We start from the raw sequence: 18,751 nt of genomic DNA on the forward strand, positions 1-18,751 counted from the left end.
CCATAACCCTAACCCTAGATTCATGTCCACACTACGGATCAACCATAACCCTAACCCTAGATTCATGTCCACACTACGGATCAACCATAACCCTAACCCTAGATTCATGTCCACACTCCAGCTCAACCATAACCCTACCCCTAGATTCATGTCCACACTCCAGCTCAACCATAACCCTACCCCTAGATTCATGTCCACACTCTGTTCAACCATAACCCTACCCCTAGATTCATGTCCACACTACGGATCAACCATAACCCTAACCCTAGATTCATGTCCACGCCCTGTTCAACCATAACCCTAACCCTAGATTCATGTCCACACTACGGATCAACCATAACCCTAACCCTAGATTCATGTCCACGCCCTGTTCAACCATAACCATAACCCTAGATTCATGTCCACGCCCTGTTCAACCATAACCCTAACCCTAGATTCATGTCCACGCCCTGTTCAACCATAACCCTAACCCTAGATTCATGTCCACGCCCTGTTCAACCATAACCCTAACCCTAGATTCATGTCCACGCCCGGTTCAACCATAACACTAACCCTAGATTCATGTCCACACTCCGGTTCAACCATAACCCTAACCCTAGATTCATGTCCACGCCCTGTTCAACCATAACCCGAACCCTAGATTCATGTCCACGCCCTGTTCAACCATAACCCTAACCCTAGATTCATGTCCACACCCTGTTCAACCATAACCCTAACCCTAGATTCATGTCCACACTACGGATCAACCATAACCCTAACCCTAGATTCATGTCCACACCCTGTTCAACCATAACCCTAACCCTAGATTCATGTCCACACTACGGATCAACCATAACCATAACCCTAGATTCATGTCCACGCCCTGTTCAACCATAACCCTAACCCTAGATTCATGTCCACACTCCAGCTCAACCATAACCATAACCCTAGATTCATGTCCACGCCCTGTTCAACCATAACCCTAACCCTAGATTCATGTCCAAATTACGGATCAACCATAACCCTAACCCTAGATTCATGTCCACACCCTGTTCAACCATAACCCTAGATTCATGTCCACGCCCTGTTCAACCATAACCCTAACCCTAGATTCATGTCCACACTACAGATCAACCATAACCCTAACCCTAGATTCATGTCCACACCCTGTTCAACCATAACCCTAACCCTAGATTCATGCCCACACCCTGTTCAACCATAACCCTAACCCTAGATTCATGTCCACGCCCTGTTCAACCATAACCATAACCCTAGATTCATGTCCACACCCGGTTCAACCATAACTCTAACCCTAGATTCATGTCCACGCCCTGTTCAACCATAACCCTAACCCTAGATTCATGTCCACACCCTGTTCAACCATAACCCTAACCCTAGATTCATGTCCACACCCTGTTCAACCATAACCCTAACCCTAGATTCATGTCCACGCCCGGTTCAACCATAACCCTAACCCTAGATTCATGTCCACACTCCGGCTCAACCATAACCCTAACCCTAGATTCATGTCCACGCCCTGTTCAACCATAACCCTAACCCTAGATTCATGTCCACGCCCTGTTCAACCATAACCCTAACCCTAGATTCATGTCCACACTACGGATCAACCATAACCCTAACCCTAGATTCATGTCCACACCCTGTTCAACCATAACCCTAACCCTAGATTCATGCCCACACCCTGTTCAACCATAACCCTAACCTTAGATTCATGTCCACGCCCTGTTCAACCATAACCATAACCCTAGATTCATGTCCACACCCGGTTCAACCATAACCCTAACACTAGATTCATGTCCAAGCCCTGTTCAACCATAACCCTAACCCTAGATTCATGTCCACACCCTGTTCAACCATAACCCTAACCCTAGATTCATGTCCACACCCTGTTCAACCATAACCCTAACCCTAGATTCATGTCCACGCCCGGTTCAACCATAACCCTAACCCTAGATTCATGTCCACACTCCGGCTCAACCATAACCCTAACCCTAGATTCATGTCCACGCCCTGTTCAACCATAACCCGAACCCTAGATTCATGTCCACGCCCTGTTCAACCATAACCCTAACCCTAGATTCATGTCCACACCCTGTTCAACCATAACCCTAACCCTAGATTCATGTCCACGCCCTGTTCAACCATAACCCTAACCCTAGATTCATGTCCACGCCCTGTTCAACCATAACCCTAACCCTAGATTCATGTCCACGCCCTGTTCAACCATAACCCTAACCCTAGATTCATGTCCACGCCCGGTTCAACCATAACCCTAACCCTAGATTCATGTCCACACTCCGGTTCAACCATAACCCTAACCCTAGATTCATGTCCACGCCCTGTTCAACCATAACCCGAACCCTAGATTCATGTCCACGCCCTGTTCAACCATAACCCTAACCCTAGATTCATGTCCACACCCTGTTCAACCATAACCCTAACCCTAGATTCATGTCCACACTACGGATCAACCATAACCCTAACCCTAGATTCATGTCCACACCCTGTTCAACCATAACCCTAACCCTAGATTCATGTCCACACTACGGATCAACCATAACCATAACCCTAGATTCATGTCCACGCCCTGTTCAACCATAACCCTAACCCTAGATTCATGTCCACACTCCAGCTCAACCATAACCATAACCCTAGATTCATGTCCACGCCCTGTTCAACCATAACCCTAACCCTAGATTCATGTCCAAATTACGGATCAACCATAACCCTAACCCTAGATTCATGTCCACACCCTGTTCAACCATAACCCTAGATTCATGTCCACGCCCTGTTCAACCATAACCCTAACCCTAGATTCATGTCCACACTACAGATCAACCATAACCCTAACCCTAGATTCATGTCCACACCCTGTTCAACCATAACCCTAACCCTAGATTCATGCCCACACCCTGTTCAACCATAACCCTAACCCTAGATTCATGTCCACGCCCTGTTCAACCATAACCATAACCCTAGATTCATGTCCACACCCGGTTCAACCATAACTCTAACCCTAGATTCATGTCCACGCCCTGTTCAACCATAACCCTAACCCTAGATTCATGTCCACACCCTGTTCAACCATAACCCTAACCCTAGATTCATGTCCACACCCTGTTCAACCATAACCCTAACCCTAGATTCATGTCCACGCCCGGTTCAACCATAACCCTAACCCTAGATTCATGTCCACACTCCGGCTCAACCATAACCCTAACCCTAGATTCATGTCCACGCCCTGTTCAACCATAACCCTAACCCTAGATTCATGTCCACGCCCTGTTCAACCATAACCCTAACCCTAGATTCATGTCCACACTACGGATCAACCATAACCCTAACCCTAGATTCATGTCCACACCCTGTTCAACCATAACCCTAACCCTAGATTCATGCCCACACCCTGTTCAACCATAACCCTAACCTTAGATTCATGTCCACGCCCTGTTCAACCATAACCATAACCCTAGATTCATGTCCACACCCGGTTCAACCATAACCCTAACACTAGATTCATGTCCAAGCCCTGTTCAACCATAACCCTAACCCTAGATTCATGTCCACACCCTGTTCAACCATAACCCTAACCCTAGATTCATGTCCACACCCTGTTCAACCATAACCCTAACCCTAGATTCATGTCCACGCCCGGTTCAACCATAACCCTAACCCTAGATTCATGTCCACACTCCGGCTCAACCATAACCCTAACCCTAGATTCATGTCCACGCCCTGTTCAACCATAACCCGAACCCTAGATTCATGTCCACGCCCTGTTCAACCATAACCCTAACCCTAGATTCATGTCCACACCCTGTTCAACCATAACCATAACCCTAGATTCATGTCCACGCCCTGTTCAACCATAACCCTAACCCTAGATTCATGTCCACGCCCTGTTCAACCATAACCCTAACCCTAGATTCATGTCCACGCCCTGTTCAACCATAACCCTAACCCTAGATTCATGTCCACGCCCGGTTCAACCATAACCCTAACCCTAGATTCATGTCCACACTCCGGTTCAACCATAACCCTAACCCTAGATTCATGTCCACGCCCTGTTCAACCATAACCCGAACCCTAGATTCATGTCCACGCCCTGTTCAACCATAACCCTAACCCTAGATTCATGTCCACACCCTGTTCAACCATAACCCTAACCCTAGATTCATGTCCACACTACGGATCAACCATAACCCTAACCCTAGATTCATGTCCACACCCTGTTCAACCATAACCCTAACCCTAGATTCATGTCCACACTACGGATCAACCATAACCATAACCCTAGATTCATGTCCACGCCCTGTTCAACCATAACCCTAACCCTAGATTCATGTCCACACTCCAGCTCAACCATAACCCTAACCCTAGATTCATGTCCACGCCCTGTTCAACCATAACCCTAACCCTAGATTCATGTCCACACTCCAGCTCAACCATAACCATAACCCTAGATTCATGTCCACGCCCTGTTCAACCATAACCCTAACCCTAGATTCATGTCCAAATTACGGATCAACCATAACCCTAACCCTAGATTCATGTCCACACCCTGTTCAACCATAACCCTAGATTCATGTCCACGCCCTGTTCAACCATAACCCTAACCCTAGATTCATGTCCACACTACAGATCAACCATAACCCTAACCCTAGATTCATGTCCACACCCTGTTCAACCATAACCCTAACCCTAGATTCATGCCCACACCCTGTTCAACCATAACCCTAACCCTAGATTCATGTCCACGCCCTGTTCAACCATAACCATAACCCTAGATTCATGTCCACACCCGGTTCAACCATAACTCTAACCCTAGATTCATGTCCACGCCCTGTTCAACCATAACCCTAACCCTAGATTCATGTCCACACCCTGTTCAACCATAACCCTAACCCTAGATTCATGTCCACACCCTGTTCAACCATAACCCTAACCCTAGATTCATGTCCACGCCCGGTTCAACCATAACCCTAACCCTAGATTCATGTCCACACTCCGGCTCAACCATAACCCTAACCCTAGATTCATGTCCACGCCCTGTTCAACCATAACCCTAACCCTAGATTCATGTCCACGCCCTGTTCAACCATAACCCTAACCCTAGATTCATGTCCACACTCCGGCTCAACCATAACCCTAACCCTAGATTCATGTCCACACCCTGTTCAACCATAACCCTAACCCTAGATTCATGTCCACACTACGGATCAACCATAACCCTAACCCTAGATTCATGTCCACACCCTGTACAACCATAACCCTAACCCTAGATTCATGTCCACACTACGGATCAACCATAACCATAACCCTAGATTCATGTCCACGCCCTGTTCAACCATAACCCTAACCCTAGATTCATGTCCACACTCCAGCTCAACCATAACCCTAACCCTAGATTCATGTCCACGCCCTGTTCAACCATAACCCTAACCCTAGATTCATGTCCACACTCCAGCTCAACCATAACCATAACCCTAGATTCATGTCCACGCCCTGTTCAACCATAACCCTAACCCTAGATTCATGTCCACACTACGGATCAACCATAACCCTGACCCTAGATTCATGTCCACACCCTGTTCAACCATAACCCTAACCCTAGATTCATGTCCACGCCCTGTTCAACCATAACCCTAACCCTAGATTCATGTCCACACTACGGATCAACCATAACCCTAACCCTAGATTCATGTCCACACCCTGTTCAACCATAACCCTAACCCTAGATTCATGCCCACACCCTGTTCAACCATAACCCTAACCCTAGATTCATGTCAACGCCCTGTTCAACCATAACCATAACCCTAGATTCATGTCCACACCCGGTTCAACCATAACCCTAACCCTAGATTCATGTCCACGCCCTGTTCAACCATAACCCTAACCCTAGATTCATGTCCACACCCTGTTCAACCATAACCCTAACCCTAGATTCATGTCCACACCCTGTTCAACCATAACCCTAACCCTAGATTTATGTCCACGCCCGGTTCAACCATAACCCTAACCCTAGATTCATGTCCACACTCCGGCTCAACCATAACCCTAACCCTAGATTCATGTCCACGCCAATGTTCAACCATAACCCTAACCCTAGATTCATGTCCACGCCCTGTTCAACCATAACCCTAACCCTAGATTCATGTCCACACTACGGATCAACCATAACCCTAACCCTAGATTCATGTCCCCACCCTGTTCAACCATAACCCTAACCCTAGATTCATGCCCACACCCTGTTCAACCATAACCCTAACCCTAGATTCATGTCCACGCCCTGTTCAACCATAACCATAACCCTAGATTCATGTCCACACCCGGTTCAACCATAACCCTAACCCTAGATTCATGTCCACGCCCTGTTCAACCATAACCCTAACCCTAGATTCATGTCCACACCCTGTTCAACCATAACCCTAACCCTAGATTCATGTCCACACCCTGTTCAACCATAACCCTAACCCTAGATTCATGTCCACGCCCGGTTCAACCATAACCCTAACCCTAGATTCATGTCCACACTCCGGCTCAACCATAACCCTAACCCTAGATTCATGTCCACGCACTGTTCAACCATAACCCGAACCCTAGATTCATGTCCACGCCCTGTTCAACCATAACCCTAACCCTAGATTCATGTCCACACCCTGTTCAACCATAACCCTAACCCTAGATTCATGTCCACACTACGGATCAACCATAACCCTAACCCTAGATTCATGTCCACACCCTGTTCAACCATAACCCTAACCCTAGATTCATGTCCACACTACGGATCAACCATAACCATAACCCTAGATTCATGTCCACGCCCTGTTCAACCATAACCCTAACCCTAGATTCATGTCCACACTCCAGCTCAACCATAACCCTAACCCTAGATTCATGTCCACGCCCTGTTCAACCATAACCCTAACCCTCGATTCATGTCCACACTCCAGCTCAACCATAACCATAACCCTAGATTCATGTCCACGCCCTGTTCAACCATAACCCTAACCCTAGATTCATGTCCACACTACGGATCAACCATAACCCTAACCCTAGATTCATGTCCACACCCTGTTCAACCATAACCCTAACCCTAGATTCATGTCCACGCCCTGTTCAACCATAACCCTAACCCTAGATTCATGTCCACACTACGGATCAACCATAACCCTAACCCTAGATTCATGTCCACACCCTGTTCAACCATAACCCTAACCCTAGATTCATGCCCACACCCTGTTCAACCATAACCCTAACCCTAGATTCATGTCCACGCCTTGTTCAACCATAACCCTAACCCTAGATTCATGTCCACACCCTGTTCAACCATAACCCTAACCCTAGATTCATGTCCACACCCTGTTCAACCATAACCCTAACCCTAGATTTATGTCCACTCCCGGTTCAACCATAACCCTAACCCTAGATTCATGTCCACACTCCGGCTCAACCATAACCCTAACCCTAGATTCATGTCCACGCCCTGTTCAACCATAACCCTAACCCTAGATTCATGTCCACACCCTGTTCAACCATAACCCTAACCCTAGATTCATGTCCACACTACGGATCAACCATAACCCTAACCCTAGATTCATGTCCCCACCCTGTTCAACCATAACCCTAACCCTAGATTCATGCCCACACCCTGTTCAACCATAACCCTAACCCTAGATTCATGTCCACGCCCTGTTCAACCATAACCATAACCCTAGATTCATGTCCACACCCGGTTCAACCATAACCCTAACCCTAGATTCATGTCCACGCCCTGTTCAACCATAACCCTAACCCTAGATTCATGTCCACACCCTGTTCAACCATAACCCTAACCCTAGATTCATGTCCACACCCTGTTCAACCATAACCCTAACCCTAGATTCATGTCCACACCCTGTTCAACCATAACCCTACCCCTAGATTCATGTCCACACTACGGATCAACCATAACCCTAACCCTAGATTCATGTCCACACCCTGTTCAACCATAACCCTAACCCTAGATTCATGTCCACACTACGGATCAACCATAACCATAACCCTAGATTCATGTCCACGCCCTGTTCAACCATAACCCTAACCCTAGATTCATGTCCACACTCCAGCTCAACCATAACTCTAACCCTAGATTCATGTCCACGCCCTGTTCAACCATAACCCTAACCCTAGATTCATGTCCACACTCCAGCTCAACCATAACCATAACCCTAGATTCATGTCCACGCCCTGTTCAACCATAACCCTAACCCTAGATTCATGTCCACACTACGGATCAACCATAACCCTAACCCTAGATTCATGTCCACACCCTGTTCAACCATAACCCTAACCCTAGATTCATGTCCACGCCCTGTTCAACCATAACCCTAACCCTAGATTCATGTCCACACTACGGATCAACCATAACCCTAACCCTAGATTCATGTCCACACCCTGTTCAACCATAACCCTAACCCTAGATTCATGCCCACAGCCTGTTCAACCATAACCCTAACCCTAGATTCATGTCCACGCCCTGTTCAACCATAACCATAACCCTAGATTCATGTCCACACCCGGTTCAACCATAACCCTAACCCTAGATTCATGTCCACGCCCTGTTCAACCATAACCCTAACCCTAGATTCATGTCCACACCCTGTTCAACCATAACCCTAACCCTAGATTCATGTCCACACCCTGTTCAACCATAACCCTAACCCTAGATTCATGTCCACGCCCGGTTCAACCATAACCCTAACCCTAGATTCATGTCCACACTCCGGCTCAACCATAACCCTAACCCTAGATTCATGTCCACGCCCTGTTCAACCATAACCCTAACCCTAGATTCATGTCCACGCCCTGTTCAACCATAACCCTAACCCTAGATTCATGTCCACACTACGGATCAACCATAACCCTAACCCTAGATACATGTCCACACCCTGTTCAACCATAACCCTAACCCTAGATTCATGCCCACACCCTGTTCAACCATAACCCTAACCCTAGATTCATGTCCACGCCCTGTTCAACCATAACCATAACCCTAGATTCATGTCCACACCCGGTTCAACCATAACCCTAACCCTAGATTCATGTCCACGCCCTGTTCAACCATAACCCTAACCCTAGATTCATGTCCACACCCTGTTCAACCATAACCCTAACCCTAGATTCATGTCCACACCCTGTTCAACCATAACCCTAACCCTAGATTCATGTCCACGCCCGGTTCAACCATAACCCTAACCCTAGATTCATGTCCACACTCCGGCTCAACCATAACCCTAACCCTAGATTCATGTCCACGCCCTGTTCAACCATAACCCTAACCCTAGATTCATGTCCACGCCCTGTTCAACCATAACCCTAACCCTAGATTCATGTCCACACCCTGTTCAACCATAACCCTACCCCTAGATTCATGTCCACACTACGGATCAACCATAACCCTAACCCTAGATTCATGTCCACACCCTGTTCAACCATAACCCTAACCCTAGATTCATGTCCACACTACGGATCAACCATAACCATAACCCTAGATTCATGTCCACGCCCTGTTCAACCATAACCCTAACCCTAGATTCATGTCCACGCCCGGTTCAACCATAACCCTAACCCTAGATTCATGTCCACGCCCTGTTCAACCATAACCCTAACCCTAGATTCATGTCCACACCCTGTTCAACCATAACCCTAACCCTAGATTCATGTCCACGCCCGGTTCAACCATAACCCTAACCCTAGATTCATGTCCACACCCTGTTCAACCATAACCCTAACCCTAGATTCATGTCCACACTACGGATCAACCATAACCCTAACCCTAGATTCATGTCCACGCCCTGTTCAACCATAACCCTAACCGTAGATTCATGTCCACACTCCAGCTCAACCATAACCCTACCCCTAGATTCATGTCCACACTCCAGCTCAACCATAACCCTACCCCTAGATTCATGTCCACACTCTGTTCAACCATAACCCTACCCCTAGATTCATGTCCACACTACGGATCAACCATAACCCTAACCCTAGATTCATGTCCACGCCCTGTTCAACCATAACCCTAACCCTAGATTCATGTCCACACTACGGATCAACCATAACCCTAACCCTAGATTCATGTCCACGCCCTGTTCAACCATAACCATAACCCTAGATTCATGTCCACGCCCTGTTCAACCATAACCCTAACCCTAGATTCATGTCCACGCCCTGTTCAACCATAACCCTAACCCTAGATTCATGTCCACGCCCTGTTCAACCATAACCCTAACCCTAGATTCATGTCCACGCCCTGTTCAACCATAACCCTAACCCTAGATTCATGTCCATGCCCTGTTCAACCATAACCCTAACCCTAGATTAATGTCCACACCCTGTTCAACCATAACCCTAACCCTAGATTCATGTCCACACCCTGTTCAGCCATAACCCTAACCCTAGATTCATGTCCACGCCCTGTTCAACCATAACCCTAGATTCATGTCCACACCCTGTTTAACCATAACCCTATCCCTAGATTCATGTCCACGCCCTGTTCAACCATAACCCTAACCCTAGATTCATGTCCACGCCCTGTTCAACTATAACCCTAACCCTAGATTCATGTCCACGCCCTGTTCAACCATAACCCTAACCCTAGATTCATGTCCACGCCCTGTTCAACCATAACCCTAACCCTAGATTCATGTCCACGCCCTGTTCAACCATAACCCTAACCCTAGATTCATGTCCACACTACGGATCAACCATAACCCTAACCCTAGATTCATGTCCACACCCTGTTCAACCATAACCCTAACCCTAGATTCATGCCCACACCCTGTTCAACCATAACCCTAACCTTAGATTCATGTCCACGCCCTGTTCAACCATAACCATAACCCTAGATTCATGTCCACACCCGGTTCAACCATAACCCTAACACTAGATTCATGTCCAAGCCCTGTTCAACCATAACCCTAACCCTAGATTCATGTCCACACCCTGTTCAACCATAACCCTAACCCTAGATTCATGTCCACACCCTGTTCAACCATAACCCTAACCCTAGATTCATGTCCACGCCCGGTTCAACCATAACCCTAACCCTAGATTCATGTCCACACTCCGGCTCAACCATAACCCTAACCCTAGATTCATGTCCACGCCCTGTTCAACCATAACCCGAACCCTAGATTCATGTCCACGCCCTGTTCAACCATAACCCTAACCCTAGATTCATGTCCACACCCTGTTCAACCATAACCCTAACCCTAGATTCATGTCCACACTACGGATCAACCATAACCCTAACCCTAGATTCATGTCCACACCCTGTACAACCATAACCCTAACCCTAGATTCATGTCCACACTACGGATCAACCATAACCATAACCCTAGATTCATGTCCACGCCCTGTTCAACCATAACCCTAACCCTAGATTCATGTCCACACTCCAGCTCAACCATAACCCTAACCCTAGATTCATGTCCACGCCCTGTTCAACCATAACCCTAACCCTAGATTCATGTCCACACTCCAGCTCAACCATAACCATAACCCTAGATTCATGTCCACGCCCTGTTCAACCATAACCCTAACCCTAGATTCATGTCCACACTACGGATCAACCATAACCCTAACCCTAGATTCATGTCCACACCCTGTTCAACCATAACCCTAACCCTAGATTCATGTCCACGCCCTGTTCAACCATAACCCTAACCCTAGATTCATGTCCACACTACGGATCAACCATAACCCTAACCCTAGATTCATGTCCACACCCTGTTCAACCATAACCCTAACCCTAGATTCATGCCCACACCCTGTTCAACCATAACCCTAACCCTAGATTCATGTCAACGCCCTGTTCAACCATAACCATAACCCTAGATTCATGTCCACACCCGGTTCAACCATAACCCTAACCCTAGATTCATGTCCACGCCCTGTTCAACCATAACCCTAACCCTAGATTCATGTCCACACCCTGTTCAACCATAACCCTAACCCTAGATTCATGTCCACACCCTGTTCAACCATAACCCTAACCCTAGATTTATGTCCACGCCCGGTTCAACCATAACCCTAACCCTAGATTCATGTCCACACTCCGGCTCAACCATAACCCTAACCCTAGATTCATGTCCACGCCAATGTTCAACCATAACCCTAACCCTAGATTCATGTCCACGCCCTGTTCAACCATAACCCTAACCCTAGATTCATGTCCACACTACGGATCAACCATAACCCTAACCCTAGATTCATGTCCCCACCCTGTTCAACCATAACCCTAACCCTAGATTCATGCCCACACCCTGTTCAACCATAACCCTAACCCTAGATTCATGTCCACGCCCTGTTCAACCATAACCATAACCCTAGATTCATGTCCACACCCGGTTCAACCATAACCCTAACCCTAGATTCATGTCCACGCCCTGTTCAACCATAACCCTAACCCTAGATTCATGTCCACACCCTGTTCAACCATAACCCTAACCCTAGATTCATGTCCACACCCTGTTCAACCATAACCCTAACCCTAGATTCATGTCCACGCCCGGTTCAACCATAACCCTAACCCTAGATTCATGTCCACACTCCGGCTCAACCATAACCCTAACCCTAGATTCATGTCCACGCACTGTTCAACCATAACCCGAACCCTAGATTCATGTCCACGCCCTGTTCAACCATAACCCTAACCCTAGATTCATGTCCACACCCTGTTCAACCATAACCCTAACCCTAGATTCATGTCCACACTACGGATCAACCATAACCCTAACCCTAGATTCATGTCCACACCCTGTTCAACCATAACCCTAACCCTAGATTCATGTCCACACTACGGATCAACCATAACCATAACCCTAGATTCATGTCCACGCCCTGTTCAACCATAACCCTAACCCTAGATTCATGTCCACACTCCAGCTCAACCATAACCCTAACCCTAGATTCATGTCCACGCCCTGTTCAACCATAACCCTAACCCTCGATTCATGTCCACACTCCAGCTCAACCATAACCATAACCCTAGATTCATGTCCACGCCCTGTTCAACCATAACCCTAACCCTAGATTCATGTCCACACTACGGATCAACCATAACCCTAACCCTAGATTCATGTCCACACCCTGTTCAACCATAACCCTAACCCTAGATTCATGTCCACGCCCTGTTCAACCATAACCCTAACCCTAGATTCATGTCCACACTACGGATCAACCATAACCCTAACCCTAGATTCATGTCCACACCCTGTTCAACCATAACCCTAACCCTAGATTCATGCCCACACCCTGTTCAACCATAACCCTAACCCTAGATTCATGTCCACGCCTTGTTCAACCATAACCCTAACCCTAGATTCATGTCCACACCCTGTTCAACCATAACCCTAACCCTAGATTCATGTCCACACCCTGTTCAACCATAACCCTAACCCTAGATTTATGTCCACTCCCGGTTCAACCATAACCCTAACCCTAGATTCATGTCCACACTCCGGCTCAACCATAACCCTAACCCTAGATTCATGTCCACGCCCTGTTCAACCATAACCCTAACCCTAGATTCATGTCCACACCCTGTTCAACCATAACCCTAACCCTAGATTCATGTCCACACTACGGATCAACCATAACCCTAACCCTAGATTCATGTCCCCACCCTGTTCAACCATAACCCTAACCCTAGATTCATGCCCACACCCTGTTCAACCATAACCCTAACCCTAGATTCATGTCCACGCCCTGTTCAACCATAACCATAACCCTAGATTCATGTCCACACCCGGTTCAACCATAACCCTAACCCTAGATTCATGTCCACGCCCTGTTCAACCATAACCCTAACCCTAGATTCATGTCCACACCCTGTTCAACCATAACCCTAACCCTAGATTCATGTCCACACCCTGTTCAACCATAACCCTAACCCTAGATTCATGTCCACACCCTGTTCAACCATAACCCTACCCCTAGATTCATGTCCACACTACGGATCAACCATAACCCTAACCCTAGATTCATGTCCACGCCCTGTTCAACCATAACCCTAACCCTAGATTCATGTCCACACTACGGATCAACCATAACCATAACCCTAGATTCATGTCCACGCCCTGTTCAACCATAACCCTAACCCTAGATTCATGTCCACACTCCAGCTCAACCATAACTCTAACCCTAGATTCATGTCCACGCCCTGTTCAACCATAACCCTAACCCTAGATTCATGTCCACACTCCAGCTCAACCATAACCCTAACCCTAGATTCATGTCCACGCCCTGTTCAACCATAACCCTACCCCTAGATTCATGTCCACACTACGGATCAACCATAACCCTAACCCTAGATTCATGTCCACACCCTGTTCAACCATAACCCTAACCCTAGATTCATGTCCACGCCCTGTTCAACCATAACCCTAACCCTAGATTCATGTCCACACTACGGATCAACCATAACCCTAACCCTAGATTCATGTCCACACCCTGTTCAACCATAACCCTAACCCTAGATTCATGCCCACAGCCTGTTCAACCATAACCCTAACCCTAGATTCATGTCCACGCCCTGTTCAACCATAACCATAACCCTAGATTCATGTCCACACCCGGTTCAACCATAACCCTAACCCTAGATTCATGTCCACGCCCTGTTCAACCATAACCCTAACCCTAGATTCATGTCCACACCCTGTTCAACCATAACCCTAACCCTAGATTCATGTCCACACCCTGTTCAACCATAACCCTAACCCTAGATTCATGTCCACGCCCGGTTCAACCATAACCCTAACCCTAGATTCATGTCCACACTCCGGCTCAACCATAACCCTAACCCTAGATTCATGTCCACGCCCTGTTCAACCATAACCCTAACCCTAGATTCATGTCCACGCCCTGTTCAACCATAACCCTAACCCTAGATTCATGTCCACACTACGGATCAACCATAACCCTAACCCTAGATACATGTCCACACCCTGTTCAACCATAACCCTAACCCTAGATTCATGCCCACACCCTGTTCAACCATAACCCTAACCCTAGATTCATGTCCACGCCCTGTTCAACCATAACCATAACCCTAGATTCATGTCCACGCCCTGTTCAACCATAACCCTAACCCTAGATTCATGTCCACGCCCTGTTCAACCATAACCCTAACCCTAGATTCATGTCCACACCCTGTTCAACCATAACCCTAACCCTAGATTCAAGTCCACACCCTGTTCAACCATAACCCTAACCCTAGATTCATGTCCACGCCCGGTTCAACCATAACCCTAACCCTAGATTCATGTCCACACTCCGGCTCAACCATAACCCTAACCCTAGATTCATGTCCACGCCCTGTTCAACCATAACCCTAACCCTAGATTCATGTCCACGCCCTGTTCAACCATAACCCTAACCCTAGATTCATGTCCACACCCTGTTCAACCATAACCCTACCCCTAGATTCATGTCCACACTACGGATCAACCATAACCCTAACCCTAGATTCATGTCCACACCCTGTTCAACCATAACCCTAACCCTAGATTCATGTCCACACTACGGATCAACCATAACCATAACCCTAGATTCATGTCCACGCCCTGTTCAACCATAACCCTAACCCTAGATTCATGTCCACGCCCGGTTCAACCATAACCCTAACCCTAGATTCATGTCCACGCCCTGTTCAACCATAACCCTAACCCTAGATTCATGTCCACACCCTGTTCAACCATAACCCTAACCCTAGATTCATGTCCACGCCCGGTTCAACCATAACCCTAACCCTAGATTCATGTCCACACCCTGTTCAACCATAACCCTAACCCTAGATTCATGTCCACACTACGGATCAACCATAACCCTAACCCTAGATTCATGTCCACGCCCTGTTCAACCATAACCCTAACCGTAGATTCATGTCCACACTCCAGCTCAACCATAACCCTACCCCTAGATTCATGTCCACACTCCAGCTCAACCATAACCCTACCCCTAGATTCATGTCCACACTCTGTTCAACCATAACCCTACCCCTAGATTCATGTCCACACTACGGATCAACCATAACCCTAACCCTAGATTCATGTCCACGCCCTGTTCAACCATAACCCTAACCCTAGATTCATGTCCACACTACGGATCAACCATAACCCTAACCCTAGATTCATGTCCACGCCCTGTTCAACCATAACCATAACCCTAGATTCATGTCCACGCCCTGTTCAACCATAACCCTAACCCTAGATTCATGTCCACGCCCTGTTCAACCATAACCCTAACCCTAGATTCATGTCCACGCCCTGTTCAACCATAACCCTAACCCTAGATTCATGTCCACGCCCTGTTCAACCATAACCCTAACCCTAGATTCATGTCCATGCCCTGTTCAACCATAACCCTAACCCTAGATTAATGTCCACACCCTGTTCAACCATAACCCTAACCCTAGATTCATGTCCACACCCTGTTCAGCCATAACCCTAACCCTAGATTCATGTCCACGCCCTGTTCAACCATAACCCTAGATTCATGTCCACACCCTGTTTAACCATAACCCTAACCCTAGATTCATGTCCACGCCCTGTTCAACCATAACCCTAACCCTAGATTCATGTCCACGCCCTGTTCAACTATAACCCTAACCCTAGATTCATGTCCACGCCCTGTTCAACCATAACCCTAACCCTAGATTCATGTCCACGCCCTGTTCAACCATAACCCTAACCCTAGATTCATGTCCATGCCCTGTTCAACCATAACCCTAACCCTAGATTCATGTCCATGCCCTGTTCAACCATAACCCTAACCCTAGATTCATGTCCACGCCCGGTTCAACCATAACCCTAACCCTAGATTCATGTCCACACCCTGTTCAACCATAACCCTAACCCTAGATTCATGTCCACACTACGGATCAACCATAACCCTAACCCTAGATTCATGTCCACGCCCTGTTCAACCATAACTCTAACCCTAGATTCATGTCCACACTCCAGCTCAACCATAACCCTACCCCTAGATTCATGTCCACACTCCAGCTCAACCATAACCCTACCCCTAGATTCATGTCCACACTCTGTTCAACCATAACCCTACCCCTAGATTCATGTCCACACTCTGTTCAACCATAACCCTAACCCTAGATTCATGTCCACACCTTGTTCAACCATAACCCTAACCCTAGATTCATGTCCACACCCTGTTCAACCATAACCCTACCCCTAGATTCATGTCCACACTACGGATCAACCATAACCCTAACCCTAGATTCATGTCCATGCCCTGTTCAACCATAACCCTAACCCTAGATTCATGTCCACACTACGGATCAACCATAACCCTAACCCTAGATTCATGTCCACACTACGGATCAACCATAACCCTAACCCTAGATTCATGTCCACGCCCTGTTCAACCATAACCCTAACCCTAGATTCATGTCCACACTACGGATCAACCATAACCCTAACCCTAGATTCATGTCCACGCCCTGTTCAACCATAACCATAACCCTAGATTCATGTCCACGCCCTGTTCAACCATAACCCTAACCCTAGATTCATGTCCACGCCCTGTTCAACCATAACCCTAACCCTAGATTCATGTCCACGCCCGGTTCAACCATAACCCTAACCCTAGATTCATGTCCACGCCCTGTTCAACCATAACACTAACCCTAGATTCATGTCCACACCCTGTTCAACCATAACCCTAGATTCATGTCCACGCCCGGTTCAACCATAACCCTAACCCTAGATTCATGTCCACTCCCGGTTCAACCATAACCCTAACCCTAGATTCATGTCCACGCCCGGTTCAACCATAACCCTAACCCTAGATTCATGTCCACACCCTGTTCAACCATAACCCTAACCCTAGATTCATGTCCACACTACGGATCAACCATAACCCTAACCCTAGATTCATGTCCACACCCTGTTCAACCATAACCCTAACCCTAGATTCATGTCCACACTCCAGCTCAACCATAACCCTACCCCTAGATTCATGTCCACACTCTGTTCAACCATAACCCTACCCCTAGATTCATGTCCACACTCTGTTCAACCATAACCCTAACCCTAGATTCATGTCCACACCCTGTTCAACCATAACCCTAACCCTAGATTCATGTCCACGCCCTGTTCAACCATAACCCTAACCCTAGATTAATGTCCACACCCTGTTCAGCCATAACCCTAACCCTAGATTCATGTCCACGCCCTGTTCAACCATAACCCTAACCCTAGATTCATGTCCACGCCCTGTTCAACCATAACCCTAACCCTAGATTCATGTCCATGCCCTGTTCAGCCATAACCCTAACCCTAGATTCATGTCCACGCCCTGTTCAACCATAACCCTAACCCTAGATTCATGTCCATGCCCTGTTCAGCCATAACCCTAACCCTAGATTCATGTCCACGCCCTGTTCAACCATAACCCTAACCCTAGATTCATGTCCACGCCCTGTTCAACCATAACCCTAACCCTAGATTCATGTCCATGCCCTGTTCAACCATAACCCTAACCCTAGATTCATGTCCATGCCCTGTTCTACCATAACCCTAACCCTAGATTCATGTCCACGCCCGGTTCAACCATAACCCTAACCCTAGATTCATGTCCACACCCTGTTCAACCATAACCCTAACCCTAGATTCATGTCCACACTACGGATCAACCATAACCCTAACCCTAGATTCATGTCCACGCCCTGTTCAACCATAACTCTAACCCTAGA

The sequence above is a fragment of the Salmo salar genome, chromosome 01 (assembly GCF_965601325.2).
Source record: "Salmo salar chromosome 01, fSalSal1, whole genome shotgun sequence".
NCBI classification, from domain to species: Eukaryota; Metazoa; Chordata; class Actinopteri; order Salmoniformes; family Salmonidae; genus Salmo; species Salmo salar.